Source organism: Polyergus mexicanus, unplaced genomic scaffold (assembly GCF_030449975.1).
Source record: "Polyergus mexicanus isolate NDT 795.1 unplaced genomic scaffold, iyPolMexi1.0 SCAF_11, whole genome shotgun sequence".
Taxonomy (NCBI): domain Eukaryota; kingdom Metazoa; phylum Arthropoda; class Insecta; order Hymenoptera; family Formicidae; genus Polyergus; species Polyergus mexicanus.
In genome coordinates, this window is record NW_027223331.1 from 3,525,147 (window position 1) to 3,550,242 (window position 25,096).

The window sequence follows — 25,096 nt, forward strand, 5'->3', positions numbered from 1 at the left end:
TATATAATATTACTGCGTATCACGCGGCCAGGAAATAAAGATCGAGCTAATTTCTCGATTAATCGTGGTACACGACGTTAATTAGATCGATGCTTGGACGATGCTCAGAAATACAACGTATCGCGTCGCGTCGACCGTGCATCCATCGGTTTGAAGTTGACGCGTATCTGAATTTTTCGCAGACACGTCACGTTCGCATAATTGCGTTCGAAAACCTATTTCGGATAGATTAACATTCGATCGACCAATCAGGAGAAAGGAATTCTTCGCTCTCGATTGGTCAATCAAACGTTGTTACACTCCGATGACTAGATTTTCGAACCCGCAGATATTTTCTATAACCGATATTATGACGTCAATTAGCACGCTAAATAAAGTGTAACGAAATTGTGCATCAAGCCGAAAAAGCTCCAGGTATGTTTCTCTTTCACGCGTCGTTTCGTAAAGGAAATACGGTAAAGGATAAAAGATAATCTTTTCGTTTTCATTTATACATATCACGAAGCAGTTATTTTCGCGATCGAGTGTCTGCCGCGACTACGCACGTACACAGTAGGCTCGGCGTCGAAGGAATTTGCGAAAAAAATATAGGATATCGATAGTAAATAGAGACGGGCCGCGTGCGTAAGTCAGACAATAACGAGAGATAAACACAACAAGAGCGAGACGGGGTATAGAGTCCCGTACGTGTCGCGGGATACGGCGGTCGTTGGGGTGGGAGAATATTTGGGAAGGGGAACGGAGCACATAAGGCAGCGAGCGGTGGTGTAGTACACGCGCAGCCGCCAGAACGCGCGCATCTCTTGTACGTGTCGGCGCTCTTTCTCGTCGCGGAGAGAAGGAGGAGAGAGAAGAAGCCCGCGAAATCGCGATCGACGCGGTCATTGCGCGCTCGGGCTTCGCGGTCTCGCGTCACGATATCGATGTTAATAGTACGTATTTTCGCGTACGACTCGAATGCGAGCGAATTTGAAACGTTTGTTTCTTGATCGAGTTTCGACAATCGTCGGATTATTCCCCCGAGGGGAAAAAGCGGGGCTATCTTCCGAGTGTCACGTGATACGCGACGATACCCGCGAAGTTGCAGTGACTGTGTTGGCGGTGAAGTTGTTCGTCGTCATTCGGGGACGCATCGCCATCGGAACGCAACGTACGATAAAGGTATTGGATAATTTTGAGATTTTCCCTTTGAGAAAATCCCTTCGGGGAACGCTTTCGATTTCTTTCGCTTCGCGATTATACTTCGTCATGTATGTGCTACCCTCGCGATGAAACTGACGAGTTATTCGAGCACATTAAAATGCACTTTTATCCAATTGTATTCCGTCGATTAAAGCGAATTGTCGCGTAAAAAATCAAGATGGCACCAACAACTATCAATCGTATTATTATCGTACTTTCAACTAACCTGATTTTTTTTTTCCAATTACAGAACGGCCAACGTATCACGCATCGAAGATCAAAATTCGGAATTTTCGTGTGATCGTTCGTTTCGAAATACGAAGGTTCGAGATTTTCGTGTGATTATTCGCGTTTCGTGATATAAACATTCGAGTGGATAAATAGTACGTCGCGTTTATTTGGAAGACTTTCGCGAGTTGTTCGTTGTTCTACGCGATCTCGAGAGTTACGTCGCATATTTCGGGGCGTTACGTTAAATTATTCCGAAAGGATCGCGCGAACCGCGTGAAGCGAGCCGTTGTATTACAGCGTCGGGCGTCCATATTCGAATTCCCGCCGTCTTCAGACCGGCCGGGATCGCGCGCACGCTCCGATAATTTTGCGGAAGCGGCGATCGCAAATTCGCGAGTGTGCTAACCGGTTGACGTGAGAGTTGTCGAAGGATCTCCAGCGATGCGCCCGCACAGGATGAGAGTGTTGCGGAAGGAGGCGAATGATCTGAACGATCATGAAGCAGCGTGCTGTGGACATCGCTAAAGGGCTCGACGTTTGCGACGACATTCAGTCAGCGAATTCTGGTGAGTCGAAAAAATCTTTTACGCAACACCACGCTCAATTTTAGACAAAGATTTATATGTATTACATATATTTAAGATATTGAATCGATATCGGCTATGCTTTCTTGCATTTTTATTATTCAAAATAAAGCAGTAGTATAAAAGAAGTAGTAGTTATCGAAATTTTCATGAAATAAGATATCTTTTAATAATTATATTAATAAATATTAATTTCAATAAATCTTTAACTAAAATTCGACAGAGTGTTAGTTTAATATTGCGTAATACCGGTTGATTACGTTTTCATTCACTTTTTTCGTTCCGTAATTACATTATATCGATATCGGAATTGTCATGCGTATAATATCTGCTTTTTCTAATGATTATCGGATTATTCAAAACAGCCATATTGCTCGGCACAATTATATAACGTTTCTATAATTGCTATAATTATAGGATTGTAATATTCACATTTATGCAATCTATGTGTTTGTCACGTGATAACGTGATATCAAATAGATACCGTGCAAATATAAAATAGATATTCCTAGAGATATTAATAATACATGCAGATTGCAAATATATGTCCCGATATTCTGCATTCTATTAATAACAAATTATATTCATATATTTGCTATTGAATATGTTGATACTAAATTTAGCAAAAATTGAATAAAGATTGAACGTATACAAACGTTTATTTGTATATTTTTGTACGTTGAGAGAGAGAGAGAGAGAGAGAGAAAAGGAAAAAAAGTAGAATTATATATATTTTTTAAATATTATGATAAAATTTGATTTTTTAATTTAACTTTTTTAAATTATATTAAAAAATTATTCAATTCGGGCTTTACATGACACATTTATCGTAAATTAATATTAAATATTAAATGATATTAATTAATATTAATATTAAATGATATTGCACGCCATAACTATTTAATATTATGAATCGAAATAGAGCGCATTAAAACTAAAATTTAGATAAAGATAATTTCAATCTATCGCAACGAATTTAATTGCGATCAGCGGTACGACATTGTCGTAAAATGTAGCACGCATCGCGAGATAAAAACGATACGGTGTATTCGGCTACTCGACGAAAAGATCGTTAGTCTGGCGCAGCTTCCGTGAAAGGTCAGGAAAATGCGACACGATTTCGTTGAAGAAGATCACCTCTTCAAGTAGGCGCTTAAACGTCAACATCTTGGAGAGTGCAGTCACTCGCTACGAGTACACGGAGTGCAGCAGCCGGCTCCGTCCTCTCGTGATGTCTCGGTGTTTCCTCTTTTCTGCCCCCTTCCTCCTCCCCCCTATTCCCTTTGCCCCTCGCTGAAAGAGGAGCGGCAAGAATTAATGCACGGTATAACGAGGGATTCATATCAACGGAATATTTCCAGCCGTTCTATTAATTGCGCTTGCATTTCCGCTCTACCGATCGTGTTCGTGATGTATGCGAAATATATTCGAGCCGAGGTTGCTTACCGCATTGGCTGTATTCGTATCGGGATTATTTAAAGCATAGTAGTGCATTCGATCGACATAGCATATTGAACGTAGTATTTATTTAGAAGAGAAGAATTTTTTTTTTTTTTTTTTGCAAATTATATTCGGGCGAAAATCACAGGAATTACTTTGCCGTAGGCAAAATTTGTCACGATTCCCATTTCAAGCAATATCGGTTATCGAAATAATTTAGTACTAAATATATTTCGCTCATGGAATGGTTTTTTACGGCAATAAAATATTATAGGATTTTTTACAGATTCTTTTTTTTTTTTTTTTTTTTTTTTTGGCGTAATAGATAACATATCGCAAAATATATTCGAAGCAAAATGATTTATTCGGTAAAACATATTCAGAGCGGTGTAATTTTTATATGACGACGTATATATATATATATATATATATATATATCTGAATTATTATATATATAATTTATTACATTTTTTTCATGAAATGCCTTAGTATAAAGAACATCTGGTAACTTTCGAGATAGCCTAAAGCGGAATATATTCGAAACTATGTTTAACCGCAAGAATATTCGTAGTAAGCTATCGTGAACTTATTTCAAAATATCTTTAGTTAGTATATCACAAGTTAGTTTATTACAAAGTGCATAAACAATTATAAGAGGATATAACATGACTCGTTACAAGATATATTTAATGTCACATCAGGTATGTAATATTTTACATGATATAACATATCTCGCGGATTATTTTGAAGCAAAATAGTAATGCGGAATATGTGAGACACAATATATAATCATGGATAATTGATACGGTAGACTATTATAATTTATTTTGAAGTATACAGCTTCATTGCACGTAGCATACAGCAATGTATAGTTGTACTAATATAATACATTCGACTCCTTATCAATGCAATATTCGGCACAATATATAACATCTATATATTGTGAAACATACATAGTTTATTGGAGAATGCACTAAAAATTACTATATAAAACATACTGGCAATTAATTACTTTATCGTGGCTTTATTTGGAATAGTGGTACCGCGGTAGTAATCGATAGGCAAAGATAGGGAAACGAATGCAGATGATAGAGAGATGATAGGAAAAGGATGAGGGAAGGGAGGATGAAAACACGGTATAGAGAAGAGCCGGCGAAAATTGGAGAGGTCGTATCGCTGATGAGTGCGCTGAACCAAGCTCTTCAGATTTAGGGGAGGTCCTACTCTAATTTCAGCGAGGCGCTTCACCGTGCCTCTCTTCCTATTTTCGCGGTCTTCGTTTAAAATCCGAGACTGTGTTGAAAGCGAGACGACTGTGAGTCGCGCGAATGTCGTTGAGACGACACTGGGAGAGAAGCGCAAGAAAGAGCAGAGACGAATTGCTTGTTCTCGAAGGAGTTTCCATTCGTTGAGTACGGCGAGAAGCTCTCCAAGATGAGACGACTAGAAACAGAGGTTGGTCTTCTTTTCGCGACTTTTCACCTCGCCGAGGAATTTTCTAATTGAGCGTCTAACCCCGGTCCAGGTCGGATTAATGTTTGGCCATGTTAACAATGGGCGCTTTTAAAGAACGTTGCTTGGAAAACTCGGCCAAGATGTGCCACTAAAAGATGCAGTACACGTTACTTAAGCCGCTCGCGCACTTAAGTAATATTTCTCACCGCAAGAACCACGTGGCTTTCTGGGGTGTACATATTTTTTAACAAGTAGACCCCTTGCAAGCAGCCGCTATGAAATGATATATGTGTATAAATTTTACCAAAAAGGAAAATAAAAATAAAATGAGAATAATATATACGAAAATTAGAGAGATATGAGACGTATTTATCACATTTTCTACAATATCAAAATTTTTTAAGAGATTATATTGTGAATAAATAAAAATTTTCAATGACAGTATATAGTTAAATAAATGATCGAAGTCTGATATTGTGGTGTAGCAAAATTTAAGTTTTTTTTTTTTTTTACAAAATTATAATAATATATTACAATAAAATTTGTTTTACAAACAATATATTACAACACAAATTAATTTTTTTATCAATATAAAAAGATAATTGATTTGTTTTAAAAATATAAACTTGCATCGCAACACAACTCATTGACGATAAAAATTCTGTCAGCGTTCTTCAGAGTATTGAAATTTTATCATTATTTAATCTATATTTTTGATAATTAATATTAATTATAAATCCTGAAATTTGACATGTACGCAAATATAGCGTAAGAATTGAAAGAATTTATTGAAAATAATTAAATATTACAATGATGTAATGTCAGTCATCGCGATCACACAAATATATAATTGAAAATTATTCGAGCGCATAATTCTTTTATCGTTCTTTCTTGCGCATCAATTTTATTAGATATCAATTTATAATAATTAACGCTACTGCTTTACATTGACATTGTTTACATATTTACCATAATTAGCGGCGCAAAATTTATGGAATACAACGGATGCGGCGACCGAACGAAAGAGGAACTGAAATGCGTGGGGAGGGTGGTGCGGTGTTTCATTTTGAACAAGGAGCATTCTCCACGGCCGGCTGGCTTGCTCTAAACAGGCAATATTACCTATTGACTTTGGCTCGCGTGGGGGTTACTTTGTCGATGGTTGACCGGATACGAGTTCCAACGGAACATTTCTCTATATGCGGCTATATTTTGTATGAATTATAATTCGAAAATTTGATTATTAAAATATAAATAATGTTGAATAATAAAATATTGAAAAAATAAATAAGAAAGATTTAACGCGTGGAGAAAAATTAGGAAATAAAGAAATTTCAAATACATATATATCGATTTCAGAATCAAAAGGTTCTTTTTTTCTCCTTTTCTATCTTCAAAATATTCCTCGCGATAATCTTGAACTACTCTAAACTATATATTTCAAGCAATGTTTTCTCTGATTTCGAACGAATGATTACTTTGCCAGAAATTTTTGTCGAGCTATGATCTCGGTGCATGTTCATCCTGACAGCTGTCCGATTTGTCCCGCGTTTAGTGCATCTCCACCATTTCGCGCGACATATTCAGCTTTGCATGGGATTTATGGACGCTTGTAAAATTTTGAGCTATAGCCGCGAATAGTATTCCTTCGCCTTTTTTTCTATGCTCTCTTCACTATGTCTTATTTCCTTTGATCTTTTAATGCATCTTTGCGCAAAAACATTCTTCGACTCCGTGGTTTCTCTTTTTTTTACGCTTTTTTATATAAATTTTTTTTAGTTATAATAGCCATGATTGTTTTCAATTCTGTAGTATTGACTTTATTTAACTGAATGAATGTATCTTTATTTTTATGATTTTTGTGATGATTTTTCAATGTTTATTATGTAAATTTGCTTTGTCTGATTATTTGCTGTTCGATAGATTTGTTATTACAACAGAAGTGATATCATAATGTCTGTTTCTCTTGTAGGAATTATTTTCCTGAAATTGTAATAATAAAACCGTTGCTTTGTATACATATCAAAAATAATACTACCGTTTATATCTCGTATCGTTATCATAATTTTTAGTAATATCGCGTTCCGATAATGGAATATTCTGCGTGTATATATATAATTTCACAATTACGTTTCGTGCAGTGTATACTGCCATCCATATTTGTAATCGTGAATAAATAAATACGAGAAGAGTTACCACGAAGAATAATAAAAGTTTATATATGTTTCTTTAAATATTTTGTTATTTACTTTTATTTACTTTTATAAACTAGTTGCAAGAATATGACACAATAATGTTTTAAAATATAAAACTGCTCTGGGGTCAATTTTAATATTTGAATATATTAGAGCTGCATCAGAAAATAACTGAATATTTTACTATTTACTATTAATATTTAACGCACTTTAAAAAATTTTAAAGATAGTAAAATGGATAACAGCTTTTTTTTTACGATACATGGAAACTTATGAATGACACTGTATTATATATTCTTGCAACTCGATAATGAAAAGTCGATATAAGTATCGATAGATCATCGACAAATACGCGGTGCGTCATGACGCCATCCGTCATATTATCAGCTTACAACATCGCGACGTGTATATTTTTTTACACGTTCTAATTATAACCGTCATGCGCTCAACCCTGCATACGGTCAATCCGGATTTCGGTCGGTCGATGGGTAAAATAACTCGAATCGTATTACACGTGCGTTAATACGCCGCGCGTAACGCACTGACCCATGCCGCAACGGGCAACGAATAATAAACGAATGGATCGGTAATGGAACGTCCGGATGTGAGAAACGGAACGAGTCAATTTTTTCTCAATAAACGAGTTATTCGCGTCATTCAGCGTTCGGTATCTTATTCCACCTGCGCAAGGATCCAGTCATATCTGGGAGATTTTTGTTTTTTGAAGTTATCGATTAGAAAGCGTATCGATACGGTACCGTAGCTATCATTATTTTCACAATAATTAATAATAGCGATTATTAGTGCAATATCTATCCAGAAAAAAAATCTAATTTTTGAAAAATTAAAATTTAATTATGTTTATAAAATCTTTGTTAACGTAAGAATATCACGATATAAAAGATATTATCGAGAAATTTTACAACTTTTGCGTGCGCGCGTGTAAAATTTGAGAAATTACATTCGCATCTCCAAACTAAATATTAATTAGTCCGATCGATCTACGAAATCTCCGATATGCACTGGCCTCAGGCAAGTTCGTATTTCTTGTACCTTCGATAATTATTCATTTTCCTGCGCGTAATTTGGTTTAATTTAATTGCAAACGTCGCGCGTTTGCCTGCTTCCCCTCTCGCACCTCGCTATATTCTCATTCTCTATCTCTCTCTCTTTTTGCCAGCAACAACCCTTCATGCATTTCCCAGACTGGCTCAATATAAACTGCAATTTAATTGCCGAGCCGGCCAATAAACCATGCTTCCTCCGTAATTTCGCGGCCGAGAGCCGTTCATTGCGAAATCAAGGGCGCGCAATCGAATTCGGCGACGATTGCAATTAAGACATTTTTGCCGTTTCATTTTTTTTTTAATATCTTTGTTTTATAGATGACTGTGATCGCGTTCTTAACAACTACATGATTTTCTTAATTGTCGATAAAATCGCCAATTGCGATTTAAATCATTCTACATGTATTAGATATTTTTTATAATGAAATCTCATCATTGATTGGCAAAAAATTATCCACAAAAAGATTTTTATTCACACTTGATAAAAATTTATTTATAATATGCATTTTTAATTGTTTGCGTGGATCATATTATATACGTATTTCGTATGCATAGTCAGCGACTAATTGATAATGTGAAATTAACGTGGAAATTAATGTTAAATTAAATTGACATTTTAGATGTTATTTTGTCCGGTTTGTTTGTACATACTCTCCATAATTATTTAAACGGTTATAAAGAGACATCCATCTCTTTTCGAGAGAATACTACCACGATTTTTGGCGTTCCGGTATATATCATCCAAGCAATGATAGCGATTATCAACCGAGTTTCGAAATCCTGCGAACGAACAAGTATTGTCCGGCAACGACGGTAATTATCGAGCCACCGGATGCTATTAAATTAATCTGCCGCCATCGATATCGCCCAGTCATGGCAAAATCCGTGGCCTTATGGCGATAAATACGCGATAGTTACACCGACCGGTCAATCCCGTCGTATTTCACTCACGGCTTGCGATTTGTCACCTTTTATACACCTCTTATGTCCCGACCTGTTTCTTAAACGCTCGTTTCTATGCTCATCTATTGCGATTCTTATGTTATCGAGGGCACGTGTTGCGCTATATTATGTGCGCCATTTGTTATATGTATATACTTACACGCATGCCCGGTGGGGAATGACGATACTTATAGCTACTTAATATAGGCATAGGCAATGTCATGGAATATCGGATGGCGTTCGATCGAGCGTCATTGAGAGGAATTCCAGAGGGTGTCGTGAGAAAAATCCTATTAGAACTAGGACTAGGGAGGAATTTTTTTTTACTCGAAACACCGTCGATCTTGCGTCAGTCGAGACTAACATCTGGTACATCTACTAGGAAAATATACGGTGGCTTTCTCGCTAATTAATCTTCTGCGAATTATATACATATATATAGTATGATATTAGACATGTGTAACTTCGTTTAAAATATCATATGTATATACAATATGTGTATATGAAGATTTATATTTATAGATATAGTAGAGAGATATAGAATTTAATAGAGAAGGGATATATATATATATATATATATATATATATATATATATATGTGTGAAAAAATTATAAAATATATTGGTAAATGTAAGAATAAAAATAGAAAATTTTGTCTAAATTTATATTCGGTGTTTAATGATATATATGTATATTTTTATCAAAGGAAATTTTATGATTTGGATTTGGATGATATAACTAATATTGTACATAATTTTCTCTCTTCAGGATAAGTTTTGTATGAATAAATCGATATGTTTAGAGTTATGAGATTATGGATTTTAAGTCTAAAATTCACAAGTATGTAAGTAGTTTTGTGCAAAAATGTTTTTTATTTGAATTGACATCATTAAAAATTATTTCTCTAAACTACTAATATATGCGATATAGAATTAAATTATCACTTTTTCTTATAAATAACTATTTACAAGAATATTACAAACTATACTTTTTCTGTCTTCTTTCGATCCGATTAAAACGGATATGTTCTCATTTGCGGATCCTAAGCAAGATAGAATCGAATTCGCACCATCTGGCACTCGAAGTGTCCGTCGCATTACTCTTGAAAGCTCACGGTTCTCTCAAGAGACGCGTCTCTCCTGTGGCGCGCGTGTATTCATCGCGTAATTAACGTCTCGTAATTATAGGCGCGCAACAGGGAAAGAGGGAGAGAGAAAGAGATAAAGAAAGAGAGAGAGAGGGGAGTTTCAGAGGAGTCGGACGCGTTCTCGCTTCTCGTCCAGTCGTGGACATTACGAGCTTTCACGAGGCCGCATCGCGTGAATAAGGAACTGAAGAGAGTGTTATGTGCATTATGGACCTCTTGATGATGGGCCGAGTGTCGAGGTCTATGAGTCGTTCATTGCTCGGTCGAGACCCGAGTCGTTCTTAGGCTTTCTTTGAGGCGGCCAGCTCTCTCTCTCTCTCTTTCTCTCTCCTTTTTTCATTCTTAATTTTCTTTTCTCTCTCGTCTCTTCTTTTTCGACACTCTTTATGCGCGCAGATCCAATTCAGCGGCTTCTTGCTTGGTCGATCACGTATTTTGCGGGCGTTGCCGCGGGGAGGTTTTTAAGTCACCATCGCGTCGAGAATTATCCGCGTTCGTGGGAAAACCGATAGAAACGATCACGGTTTCTCTTTCTCTCTTATTCGAAACACTACTTCGGCATTGACGAATGGAGGTGGTTGACCTCCCGGTTCTTTAAGAGACGCCAGCCACTCTCTCCACCTGATACCTCGGCAATGAAGCTGTATAGCGATTCTTCACTGCCAAAGATAGGTCGGTTCGCGAATGCGCACGGATGTCAATGGGATTAATGTTGCTCGATTAATGGAATTGTTTGCTGTAGATGAAAGAACCAGACTCGGCCAATAATAAAGTATTAGCAGTAAATATAGTTTTCTCGATCTCTTTTCGGGGAATTTTCGTGAAGTTTGTTTAATTTTCTCAAGATAATAGTACAAATTCTTCATTCCCAATAAGAGAAACGTTGAAATTTCTAAATCAGATTAATAACTATTGATGATTTTTCTGAATCATCCTTGTCAATCGATTCTTTGATCTGATCGGCTGTATTAGAATAACATTGCGATGAAATGCTGGAACAAGGTACGAGAAGGAACGGGAAGGAAGAGAAACAATAATAGTTCATCGCGCGCACAGTCTATTAACAGGAATAATGCAAGAAGTTAGTCCCGACTGATCGACACCGACGTTGTACATGGCTCTTCTATCTTTCACCTCCGACATTGCGGTTAGACGAGCGAACGGAAGTTATGCCTTTGAATCGCTTCGCGCAATGTTCGGCAAACTGCAACGAACTGTTGCGAACGATGAGGGAATCATTAGTTAGGTCGATAAGTCCTCTGCTGAGTCATAAAGATAGCGCAATCTCCGCTATCCCAACGTCCATTTTCACAATTGCTCGTTATCATCGTACTCGACATCCGACTGTCTGAACGATAATAGAAATGATTTATTCGATTTTAAAGTACGATGGAAAAACTATTGTGCGATTTAATTATTTCTTCTTTGCCAATATACAAAGTTACAAATAAAACGGGATGAAATTAGTCAATCAAATTTATATTTCGTTATAATTGTACGTGTCTTTGTAAGCGTGATTAAAAAACTATAGATTCAATATCAATTTAGTGTATTTTAATTAAAATTAAAGATCAATTTTTTAAAATTTTCTTCCGTGAAATGTGAATACGCGATTGTTAACGAGAACAGTAAATTTTCTGAAGCCGCGGGCATTTTACTCATTGAAAGTTTGAATCATTCACCATTCATTAAACTAGCAGAAAACTTAATGAAACGAAATACAATGGCATAGCGGAAAATGTATTTATTAACACTTATCGAATTATTACTTTTATTTCTATTTTTTCGATATTTTCCGAAATTTTTATATATTTCGGTTTGAATTTGGTTTTCGCGATGTATAAATTTGTATACGAAAATTTATTGCTTTATTTATTTGCTCTTTTATTATCGCTACATTGTTGGTTAAAGCGATGTTTTTAATTGCACTTTTTCATTAACAGATATATATAATATTGTATATCGATTATTGGCTCGAAATAAATAAAAAACCAGCTACGCAAATCTCGATATTAAAATATGCTATCGTAATTGCTGTGTCCCACGTATTTAATACAAATCTTTGAGAATTAATTTATTAATTTCTAATATTATTGTAATTCGCGATTTCTACGTTTGCATCGGTGTTTCATCATTCGCTAACCGACTACATTTCTTCCCGGTCTTCAACTGCGTTCGCCCTTTCTCTTTCATCGGTTCATTAATTACGACAGATTCCTGCCGCTTAACAAAACACATTTTACTTTTGTCGGATGCCCGGTACGCATAGAATAGGCACGAGTCGTCATTTGGTCATGAAATTGGTCACGTGGCTGGAAATGTTTTGTGCGCGTGTAACCAAGAAAGACAGAATGAGAGAAAAAGGGAGAAAGAGCAAGAGGGAAAGAGAAGGGAAAAAGACTAGAGAGAGAGAGAGAGAGAGAGAGAGAGAGAGAGAGAGAGAGAGAGAGAGAGAGAGAGAGAGAGAGAGCAAGAGAGATAAAGACAATCGGTCCATACAGGGGATGCGTCTCTTTGATCGAACTCGATTTGTTACGTAAGCGAATATACCCGGTATTCCACGAGAGAGCCATGTTTATCGCGTTGTGAAAACCCTTGTCACGTGTACTCGGGAAAGACGGACTTAGGTTCGTAACTGTAACGTTCCTGCGGCAATCCTTGCGCTATCCGCACGTATTTCAATTTCGTTTATGATCCCATCGTGCGTGAGCCCGATGAATGCAAAGCTGTTCATTCAACGCAATTCTAGGATGCAGTTCCAGATATCCGATGTGAAGTTAAAGTTGAGAAGTTAATCGATGATCTCTGTAAAGATAAATTACATTCTCAGAATATTGATATAATTAACAGTTCGCCCTTAAAAAGTTGCATTGTTTGAAAAGGTCAAACGTTCAAAAATAAAGCATCAGAAAAAATTTAGCGAATAGATGTAAGAAATAAAAGTCCAAAAGAATACGTGTTGCATTTTTGTTTATAAAAAAAATTAATAAATCGATTCGTGAGACATATTTAAATATAATCTTATATCGAAATGCGGGAATTTTTTTAAAAATAAAAGTTACAGATAACATTTAAGGGAAAAAGACAACAATATTACATCTTATCCGATCATATTACATTAGTCCGTCCCTATCCGTGAATCTCTCGGTGGAGTCTGGATTTGAAGCACGTGACAGGACCATTTTGCGTTAAATACATAACGCAATTATGGCACTGTTCGACGTAATCGCGTAATTGCATCGACGGAGATTCGTCTCGAAAAAAACTGTTCGCGAAACTCGAAACCGATCTCGGGCTGTCCGTGGTCTCGGACGAGTATCTACCCTCGACGAGGCGGCCGACACGGTTACTTCCGGTCGACGGCCAGATTTCACGGCGAATTAAAAATTTCGCATCCTGGCGAGCCGCGCGCTCGCCGGTCGATGAATAAAACATCGTTCTGCGTGGTTAGTCTGATTATTTACGCAGGTACGCGGCGAGCAGTCGCCCGAGTCAAAATCGATGTAGCTGCGGCTTATAAATATCTAGTATTAATACACATCGAGGCGCATTTTTGTGTGCGTGGCACAATTTTTAACGTTGCGTTCCGAAAAACAAAATCAACGCGTGCGGTGAATACATTTTACATACGAAAGAATAAATTTTTGTACGGTATCGTTGCGAATTCGATGAAGCGAATAAAATATCGTTGCCTGAGACAAACATAGTCCAGATAGTAAAATGCACTTGAACGTAATTAAACGCACATGCTTGCCATATGAGCTCTCCTCTGGCTGGTTAATGATCTCGATGATTAAAAGCTAGCCGCATAGCCGGTGGTTTGTATCTATGCTCGTAGCTCTCGAGAAAGAAAAAGACGATGACGAAGAGCGGAGATGCAGTGAGAAAAATTGGTTAATGAAACTCCGCGCAGATTATTACATGATTGACATGCAGCAGCTCTCGTGCATAGGATGCATGTCTGATATCAATGATTATCTGGATATATTGTATAATTGGAACTGTATCGCTGATTTAATTATATCCTCTCGGTGCTTGATAAAATGCATATATATATATGCATTTAAGAAGCCTCTACTTATATGTAATTAATACATGGAATAATTCCTTTCAGTTTTTATGGATTATTTGTCGTAAATATACTTATCATACGATTTTATTTTTTCACAAATTGCTTTACTTAATTTTATTCACAGAAAAATTACTTTTTAAAATTATTTTTCATGTCTTTAATTTATTCCAAAAAATTTGTTTTTTCTTAATGTTGTATATATTATAGTTCAATTTCTACAATTATTTATATTATAATTGATTATAATTCTTTCTGTCAAGTGCTTGCTTAGTATTATGTTTAAACTAAATAATAGAAATTATAACGAAAAATTATTCAAGCAACGATCGTCAATGATCAAGGTTACGAATATATTCCTGGTTCAAGGACGATCGCTTTTAACACGATACGGGGGCAGATGTATAGGATATTTATCGAGGGGCGGTCGATTCCCTATACGAATTGCATTTGTACGCATTAGACGGCCACGTGGCTTGGTTCCTGAGGGATTCTCTCGCGTGAGCGAGCTGTAAAATCGCGCTGAGATCATTTAGCGTAGAAGGAAGATGTATACGTACGGAAAAAAACTTTGTTCGTGCGAACTTTGTACAAAAGTGGATTATACAGCTGATCACTGATTTCGTTCTGCTCGTTAATTCTCGCCTAATGCGATACGAACGTAACGTAACGCGGTTCCGAGACCGAGAACGTCGTCTATCCCCAGTATCGATGAAATAGTTACTTTGTTATCGTAGTATTATCTCGGATTTACTTGGCGGCGAAGGAAAGCACGATCCAATTAGGACCGTGGCGTTATTACCATAAAACATTTCAGTCGTAACTCGGGCAAACGGATCGCCATGCCGTGCAACAGTTCCCAGGTTTACCCCATAGGGATTTAATGCTAAAGTACAATATTTAACTGCGTCGTTTCAATCTATTATTCTATGAAATAACGAAATAGTTAAGCGGCTCGTTAAACTAAATCGCTTTTCTTGTAAATGGAGTATTTAATATTTGTATGATATAGTAGTATTATTCTGATCGTATTTCATTCTCTTTCGGGATTATTTAAAACGATTTAAGAATAAGATGTGTAATTAGTTTAGTTTAATCGATCATAGTGGAATAAAATCTACAGAGTAATTAAAAGTAACTAAATATCCGATACTCACGATTTATTTGTCGATATTTATATAGAAATAATATTTTTTTATCAAATATTATTTCAATTTCGCAGATAAGTATGTAATTGACATAGTTTTAAGATAGCTTTGTTCGCGGCATCAGTCCGATCCCGAGCGTGGAACAAAAGCGAGAATTTGATTGGCCGATTGGCAAAAGTAATTACTGAATGGATGACTGCGTTTTAGAGTAACAGTCTTGCTACAATACTCTTATTGTGAATTGCAACTATTCTCATATAGAATGTTGTTTAAAATTTCTCACATTTTTTAAATAATATTCATAAATCTTCCATTATCTCTCCAGATAAAAAAATAATTTAATATTTACTTTATAATTTTTTTATGGTTATCCATGTATATTTATTGATAACTTGATTTTTTTTTTTTTTTTTTTTTGTTAGTATTCAACTGATACGAAATCTAAAAACTATTAAGAAGTACGATCTTATTTTTCCGAAAGTCAAACTGCGAGAAACAGAATTCTAAACTATATCTCAAGACTTGTGTTTTATATGAGTTTTTCAATTGAATCGCGTACAATTGCAAATATAATATTACGAATATCGTATTGACTCTCAAGATCTTGTAACTAATTTGAATGGAGTTACTATGCTGAGAAACAAATATATACAGAAACGCTATTATATAAATATGGATCTATCTTTGGAAAAAAAAAAAAAAAAAGAAAAAAAAAATCTGCACATTAAATAAAACGTATATATATATATTTATACACTTCAATCACACGTTCTTCTTTTCCGTTTCTATTAATAATGCAGCCAATACAGTAATTCGAATATTTTACTAATGCGCCTGTAGATTGCACAAACCATCTATCTGACTACGCGTATCGCGTCGACTGTGATATTAAATATTTACTTGCTCGGTACCGAGCATCTTCTTGAATCCTCCAGATCCTCTCGGATTCTCTCAGACAGTTATGTCTATTCTGGATATTGCCACCTAGGGACGGCGTTAACTTTGAATACCGTACGTTCGAAATGTTCTATCTTCAACATCTCTCTAGATACGTGCGACGTATTAAGGATGATGAATATTGTTCGCGAAACGGGAGAAATTGAAAGTTTATTCAACTTTAATTATTTAGTAATACTAATAATTTATTATATATTGATTACTAGATAATATAGAAAATATATATGTGTATTTGAAAACAGAAATTTCAAGATAGAAATTCAACAGCACAGTTAATATAGGCAATTAAATCAACTGTTTGTTTTGTACACACGGACTCATTAATGTTTTAACACATGATTTTAGGTGCATATTGGGTGCATGTATGAGAAAAATGTTAATACTCAAACATGCACGTTTCGTTATATACGTGTGCTAAAAACGTGTGAAATATTAATGACTTTGTGCGCGCATATAATATTGCAAGATAATTTGCATAAAAATATCGTCTCCTGTTCGTGTTGGACGAAAATATCTCGCAGTTATTTCATCTCGCTACGCTTGACATAGACGATCTCTAATTGTGCACAATCATAAAGCTGCACTTCCGTCGGCAACTTGGGCAGAGAGCCGCAATTTGCGAATTCGTCCTGCGGCGGATGGCGCAGCGAGAATGAGAGTAATGAGCAGGAGAACGTAGAGACAGATTCAGCGATGTGGTGCAATGGTGAATTTTACTTTCTATATAACTCGATGAATGAATAAAGCATTCGTCAGGCATTCAGGAATAGAATTGAATGATTGTTCCAGATTGCGTACTTTACACTCGTACTTTGTCTCATTGTTGTTCTCGAGAGAAAGAAAATAATCCCAATATTTTAGGTCTTGCAAATATTTTTTATATTGCAATATACACAAAAATATATCATTCTCATTGACTGTATGCTTACATTACAATATAATCTAATATCCTTCGTATTTAAGATTTACGTGCGTGAATGTGTATTTAAGAAAATCTCAAAATATCTTTCTTTCTCGTATAAAACTTTTGTATTTGAGCTTTGCGATAAAATGACTTGTTATGATCGTTAAACTACGGGAGATGTTTAATGTTGAGATAAAAATCAGACACTGCAGAAACGTAGCAAAACTGCCAGTCCGAAATCTGATAAAATAAACGATCTTGTAAGCGTATGTCTATTTTATGTGGAACAGTTTGTACATAACCGTTGATATCCGGCTTACGACCACTCAGGCGATCTGAATTCGAATTTTATTACTTTCTAATACTACGAATGCGGAGAATTTACCTTCCCCCCTTTGCTCGTTTGACTTTATCTTCTTTCGCGGATCTCTTGCGTCGACGTCGAGACGAAGGAAAACAGTCGGATATACATTAAGCCGCCGTGGCTTTTATTGCGCCTTCCTTCTACATGCTGATCTCGAATCCCTCTGAATTCGCTGAAATCGATCCTTTCGGATTGAACTCCAGACAGCGGGCAACACGATAGTCCTTCGCCTGCTTATTGTCGCGAGACAATGACGTTTGTTGCTGGGAGTGAGATATTTTGCACTGTGCGAAAAAAAATACAAGTAGAGAAAACGAAATAGAGGATAAAAAGAATGAAAGATAAGGGTTTTAAAGAAATGTCATAACAAGTATAATATAAAAGTATATATTTTTATAAATCTTTATATATTATATATAAAGAAAGGTAATATTTTAAAATTAATAAAATGAAATTTTTTAAAAGGATTTAATTTTATAAAAGGAGTTTAGATTTATATATATATATATATATATATATAAAGAAAGGTAATTTTTTAAAATTAATAAAATTAAATTTTATAAAAGGATTATTAAAAAGTTTATATATATATATATATAAATCTAAATTTTTTATAATTTTTTTATAAAATCTAAACTTTTTAATAATCCTTTTATAATTTAAATTTATTAATAGCCTTTATTAGTTAATTTAATTTTATTAGTTTTAAAAAATTACCTTTTTTTATATTTCAGAATAATTTTATCTTTAATAATTTTTTTTATTTTTATTATATATGTATATTAAGGTTTATAAAAATATATATTTTTATATGTTAAACTTTAAAGGTTTAAAGTTTAATTTTATTTAAAATCTTATTATTTTAATTAAAATATATAATGATTGGGATAAGATATTTCCTTCCGGTCCTCTGAATTCGTCTCAATTGGCTTCCGCCGTGCTTCGACAAATTCGTTATAATTGAAGAGGTACAAGAATAGCTACACTGTTACGGTATTACTACAATAGATGCCACATGTGCTACATTTTATTTCAATCAAATTGCTCATATTAAAACAATTTCGAATATAATGTTCAAAATAATTAACAAATTTATGCTCATAAAAATATGACAAATATTAAATTTATCAATTAGTATTAAAATAATTAAAAGAATTCTACTTCTAAATAATAATTCTATATAATCGCGCTGTATATCGATTTATTTATCATCTTTGATTTATGACAGTTTATTTTCTAGACTTGATGAAATTTTTCGCGATTATACATGGGAAGCAATTTATGGCGCGTTTTGCAGTACTTTTGCCAGATCTCGTCCGGAAAGGCTCTCTCGTTAATCTCGTACTAAACCACACTTAACGCTCAGAGCTTAGACAATAGATTTGCGGTACCAGCATCGCGGCCCGGTAGAAGAAATATTCGCCGAAGAGGTTTTCTCTCTTTTTCTCTTCTCTCTCTCTCTCTCTCTCTCTCTCTCTCTCTCTCTCTCTCTCTCTCGCTCATGGCGGTCCTCCACAGGACGCTGAAAGCTCTCCGGGTGCCTTGCCAGCCAATATAAAGCGATATATATCCGTTTTCTCAGTGAAAACCAACTTATATATAGTAGAAGGACTTGGCTTATTGAAAGCGAAGGGTATGGTAGCGGGGAAAAAGAGGTAATGATGAAAAGGAGAGGATTTATTGAAACTGCGTACAGTACTGTTTCTATACGCGCCCATCGTCGCTCGGCGTCGACGAAACGTCGACTTTTAATTCTCTGAACACTTGTCTCGTCTATGTGTATATCGCATGTGTACGGACGCCATTGATTTGTTTAATAAATAGCACGGTATCGGTATTTATATTGCAAGTGATATGCGCGCAATATAAGACCGGGGGAGGTGGTACAGATATAGTGATGATGGAATTCTCCGATCGGATTTATTGGAATATTTGCATTACACTTTTGATCAACAGCAACAATCTATCTTGAACGTCAACGCTGCTGTCGCGCTTTGAGGAAGATCTGAAACGCGATACCGGATACAGACGAAACTCTCTAGATTCAACGAGCTTTTCCGATACGTATATTTAGAGCATGCGATTTAAAAGTGGAGCATGCTTTGATCATGAAAATCAGTTCTGATTCATTTATATTGCATGTTTAAGAGTCAAACAATTCCCTTTAAAAGTCCAATACTATTCGAGTTGGAATTTGTGTATGTACCTGTCTACTTTTACTGTAATATAAATACTCGTACATCATATATATCACAAATAAATAAAATATATTACAAGTAATTAAATTAATTTTATGATATCTCTTTGTATTTCAATATAATCCTTGTATTAGAAAAAATGCAATATTTTCGAATCATTTACATTGCAAACGAAAAATGTGTGAAAATGTGTAATTCCAATTTTTTTTTTTTAAATTATTCTTGTGAAGCATCGATGAGAGATATTTATTCTTGAAAGATACCAAATTTTCTAAGCTTTTGTTTAATATAATACCACGTGTATTTTACTATAAAGAGACGCATAGCAAGAGTATTTCTTTAATACATATCATCCTCGTGCATTTCTGGTAGTTGAAGGAATTTCCATTAGTGGAAGCACGAAATATTCTTGTATCGCTTGTACACGCGCCTTCATCGACGTGAGCTCCTCGTTTCCACGCGATCTTCGATACCGTTGGATACATGTAATCTTCGACAGTGAGTATTGCCCCTGGAGTAGAGCGAGCAAAACGTAGTAGTAAAGTAACGGAGTATAATTGTATGCGACAGTAAGGAACTTGTCGGCAAATCGGTTTTCCGATATCGCATTATAGTAAACCTTTCAGTTTGTACACGAATGCAGTACTGTAATGAAATGTAGAACATTTTAATTATATATTTAAAATTAATTATATACTTGAATTATATATGTGTATAAGAACAAATAATTTAAAGGATTAAAAAGTAATTTTAAAAGATTGGAACAATTTTTAAAAACTCGATAACAGTAACGCGTTTCATCGCTTCGCACGTTTTTTATATGATATTATATTTGACATTTTTATATATTATCGTTAATTTTAAAAGATCAATTACTCGGCTGCATGTTAAATGATATAGATAGAACGAGCTTAGAAATTTCTCACGTTATCGCAATTATAGCGAGTAAGAATAAAAACATTTACCTTCACAGGCATCATCATTTCACGTTGCAGGCTCGGCGAATCGTGTGCAACCGATAGCGCGTAAACGCTTAACATCATAGTAAAATTGCGCGATTGTCGGAATTTGTCGATACGTACCACGTGCAACAGTCCGAGAACATTTTCAACAAGATACGAGCAATAAAAGAGACCTTATTTTCTCGATGCGACGGGACTCGCGTTTGTTCGTCTGTTCGTTCACAGATTCGCACGCGCGTTTTCAGTTTTGGAGTAGGTACCAATGGGGAGAGAAGCAACAACGTATGAGCGAAAAAGAAAGAAAGACGAAAGAAGGATTCTAAAAGGGGAGAGACGTTGTCGTTTTGGGATTTACGCCGATCGATGCTCGACCGTTAATCGGCCAATAAGAGAGGGGTTTCGTGTAGGGCCCTTTCGCGGGACAAAGCCGGCCATTATTTTTCAGACGCACGTCGCTCGATCGACGCCTTGTATTTCGCATACTTTATTACACGGTATTACCCGGGCCCCGATCCTCGTCGCCCGCGTCTCGGGCCTTGTGGGCGAGGCTTTACGAGTTAACCGAGCTCGGCAAACGCGAAAAGACGCGAAGTGCCAGGATGAGAAAAAAAAGACTAGGATGAGCAAAAATTCCAGAGAAATCAAGTGAATAATGGAGAAAGAAAAAGAGTGTTGAGGAGATGAAAGGAGCAAAGTATAGGGACAGATTTAGACAGATTTTTATTTAAGAACCACGTTGTCGTATTACAAATAATTCGTATCTTTCCGATTTTTGCATTTTATTTTTCGAACGTGCGCGCGTGCAAAAATATTTTCAGAAATATCTCCTCTCTCTAAAATTACGCGTGAATATTATATTTTATTATATCAAACGTGTTTGCAAAATATTTTCTAAGAAGGAAGGGAAGTTTTTACTTCTGTCATTCATAATTGTACTTGCACTCTTACTCCGCTAGAAATTTAAATTTTATTAATCTGGAACGTCTGAATATATCAAGCTTGGTGAAGGGAAACGTACGATTGGAAGGGGATGGGAAAGCGCGCCGTGGAAAGGTGATGAAAAATTCGTCGAAGCGACGTTCATTGGAAAATTGCAGTCGCCTTCGGGACAGCATGATTAATGCTAGTAAGACGGCGTATGCAGGTACTTGCATCCCCGGCGGAGTGCATCGCCGCCGGAAGTTTCCGGCAAAGTTTCCTTATGCCGGATAACTTTGCCTTCGACACTCTTCTCTTCGGAGTCGAACCACTCGAGCTTATCGCGTGGAAAAGACCGGCATTCGTATCAGAGAGCTAAGGGACCATTCAGTTTGTGATATCCGTTGAATGTTTTCGCTTGAGAAGGTTCTTCGTAAGATACGTCGGCATAGTTGTTAGTTCGAATTGCGTAAATATCTTGCGCAAAATTCAATTACAATTTACATATCACTTAATTCTATTAATTAATATCTTAACTATTAATACATACAGATAGTTGCTAGAATAAAAGAGATAATAGGAAAAATTTATTAGTGTCACAATGTACAATATACAAAAGTATATTTTCGTTAAATGTATAAAGAGATGTTCTGGATTTTTCCATTTTCCACAAAACGTGCAAGCAAATCATCATTCGTTCAATTTTATGAAACGACGAGCGTAATTCGCGCTCGAATCGGATTACGACGTGAATAAAAGTCTTATTTCTCTCCAATGTTCATATCATCTGCATACGGAGAAAGCACGGGATGAGCACCGCTGTTTAAATGGCACGATTACCTCTGTCTCGTGCTTTATTTGCCGCTCTTTGCTCTTGCTCCACTTCGCTCTTCGGTACAGTGCCACCGTCTTTCTCTCCCTCGTACGTTACCACTCACTTGCCATCGACCATAGCATTGACTCGAGTGGGTTTTTGTACGGTATATGAGAGAGGTTGGCGACTCTCGCGCGACACGACTGCGAATCCTTAAAAACGGATCCATTAAAGTTTTTCCGACGCTTTTCCCAGCTAGTGATGGCGGTGGTGGTTATACGCCGTCATCTGGAATTGCATTCCCGTACATGCACATGAGAATGGTTCCGCTGTCGTTCGCTTATCGAATACACTCACATCTGAGAATACTCTTGACAGGCCCGTCCTATTTTTACCACCGGTTTTTCATTACCGTTGCGCTTTCCTCATCGATATCGCGAAAACGAATCACCTCGACTCGAGCTTTTGTCCTCGACGCCGATAACGGTTGCAAATGCTGATAATACGGGACATCGCGATGAGTTAGATCCTTACCGTTAACTGTGCGGGAGCTTGCTCGCGGCCATTCATTCGTGGGAAACACGCGCGAGGAATGCAAATTTCGCAGAGGAAAGGAAAAGTCGAGATATCGTGGCGTAATGACATAAATCAATGTTTTTTTTTAAAGATCTAAAATGCGTGAAATAGTATTGTGACATAAAGATTGTCTCTTTCGTGATCTTATTACTATAGAGGCATATATGTATATATAAATAATATAATTATCATGTTTATTGAGAAAAATTACAAATTTCTTATTTAATATATTTATATATTTTAATATATAACATATATTTATATTTAATATATTATAATCTTTCGTGAAAAGAAAGATAGAGAAAAATAGAGAGAGAAAGTATTTCTCAAGGGTTTTATATAATATAGCATGCACGCGCATATTTAGCGATGCTAAAAATATAAAAATAATACGCATGTAACATTGCTTATGCAAATGTAACTTTGTCAACGTATTCAGACATGTTAGCAGTCATTTAAAAACAAGCAATGTTTCGCGGATAAAGTTACGTAAAAATGATATTTCATTACATTTCTCTACACGCATAAAAATTCCTCTTTTATAAATAAGTAATATGTTACCCATGCGAAATGAATACTTATCGTGACGGTTACGCACGAACTGCATAGAAATATCTATTTGAGAATATTTCACTAGACATTCGATTTACCTGCCTACCTCTATTCAGTCGTATGATTTAAATTCCGTGGAATCTGACTTACATTTATGCTCTTACGAAGCTTCCGACAATATTTTCATAGAGATACATCGATAAGTAGCTCTTTCAACATATACTAGCTGTCTCGAAATTCATATACTTTCTACGGAACATTGATTGTCAAATCGAAAAGTATATTATTTTCTGATTATAGTTCTAGAAATTCTTAAAATGTATCTTATTGAATATTAAGCATGCTACAAAATCAAGCTACAAGGATGCATATAAAAATTTGATTATTCAAATATAATATCACATAGACTGAATAAGAGATTAGATAGATAATAGATAGAAGAGTTAATTCCTTTTGAATATTGATTATTATTTAAATTAATTTCTATTATTCGAAAAAAAAAATTTTTTTTGAAACATAATTCGGAATATCGAATACTGAAAATTAAATTTTTGGTCGAGAAAGATTCCTTCCAAACGGATTTTTACGAGAAAATCCAACATTGCAAGAGAACGTGTATCTTTGGGGCACCCTATGTACATAACGTATCGATAAAAATGTGAATATGTTTACTTTGCGATCTCGTATACATAACACATATATACTTCTCTGTCCCAGAGTCCCGTAGAGTGTGTTCGAGACTTATGCGAACGCGAGTAGGCGCATCGGCGTGAGCATGGTGCCTCAAGAATTTCGAACGAGCTAGAGTGAAAAGTTTCCTGGTACGGTCGTTTCTGGTAAATTCGCGGCATGCAGCGAAGACTAACCCTATGCTACCTTCCTCCGTTCATTCGTCCTTTCGCGCCTCCTTTTCCTACCTTTTTCGTGACACAGCGAGGTCTCTCCTAATTTAACATTCTGCACCTCCGCGTCCGCCAAATCCGATTTGGCCGCGACGCTAGATAAACTCGCCCGCGTACTGTTAGATAGAGGATGAACTCCGACGGGATTGTTTCGACTGTTAGGAACGACAGAAAGATAGAATTTATATTTGAAGACTAATCCGTTCTTCAGCCAAAGTAAGGAATAAAAAATACATGTACGTCTGTATTCTTTATGGATATATATCAGAGAGAAAAAAAAAAAAAAGTACGTAATTACATATCGCAAAATATGTATTATATGTAAGTATGATGTATAGTAAACTAGAAATTCAATGACAGCCGATGATTTTACATAACAGAAAGCATATTAAACATAACGCTAGCATAAAGCATAAACAGGACTAATATTTTCAGAAATAATTGCGCGAGGAATATCGAAGTAAAATTAAATTGGGAACTCGAATGTAT

General features: G+C 35.8%; 1 protein-coding gene across 4 annotated transcripts in view; it reads left to right on the forward strand.

The window, feature by feature from the left end:
* The first annotated feature begins 791 nt into the window (after nucleotides 1-791).
* LOC138937728 (kinesin-like protein KIF26A) overlaps nucleotides 792-25,096 on the forward strand; it is a 317,690-nt gene continuing 293,385 nt past the window's right edge. For all 4 annotated transcript variants that reach the window (XR_011447562.1, XM_070304263.1, XM_070304264.1 and 1 more), the window contains exons 1-2: nucleotides 792-1,161; nucleotides 1,433-1,979. The gene's annotated coding sequence lies outside the window, so the exon portion shown is untranslated. The remainder of the gene's footprint in view (nucleotides 1,162-1,432; nucleotides 1,980-25,096) is intronic.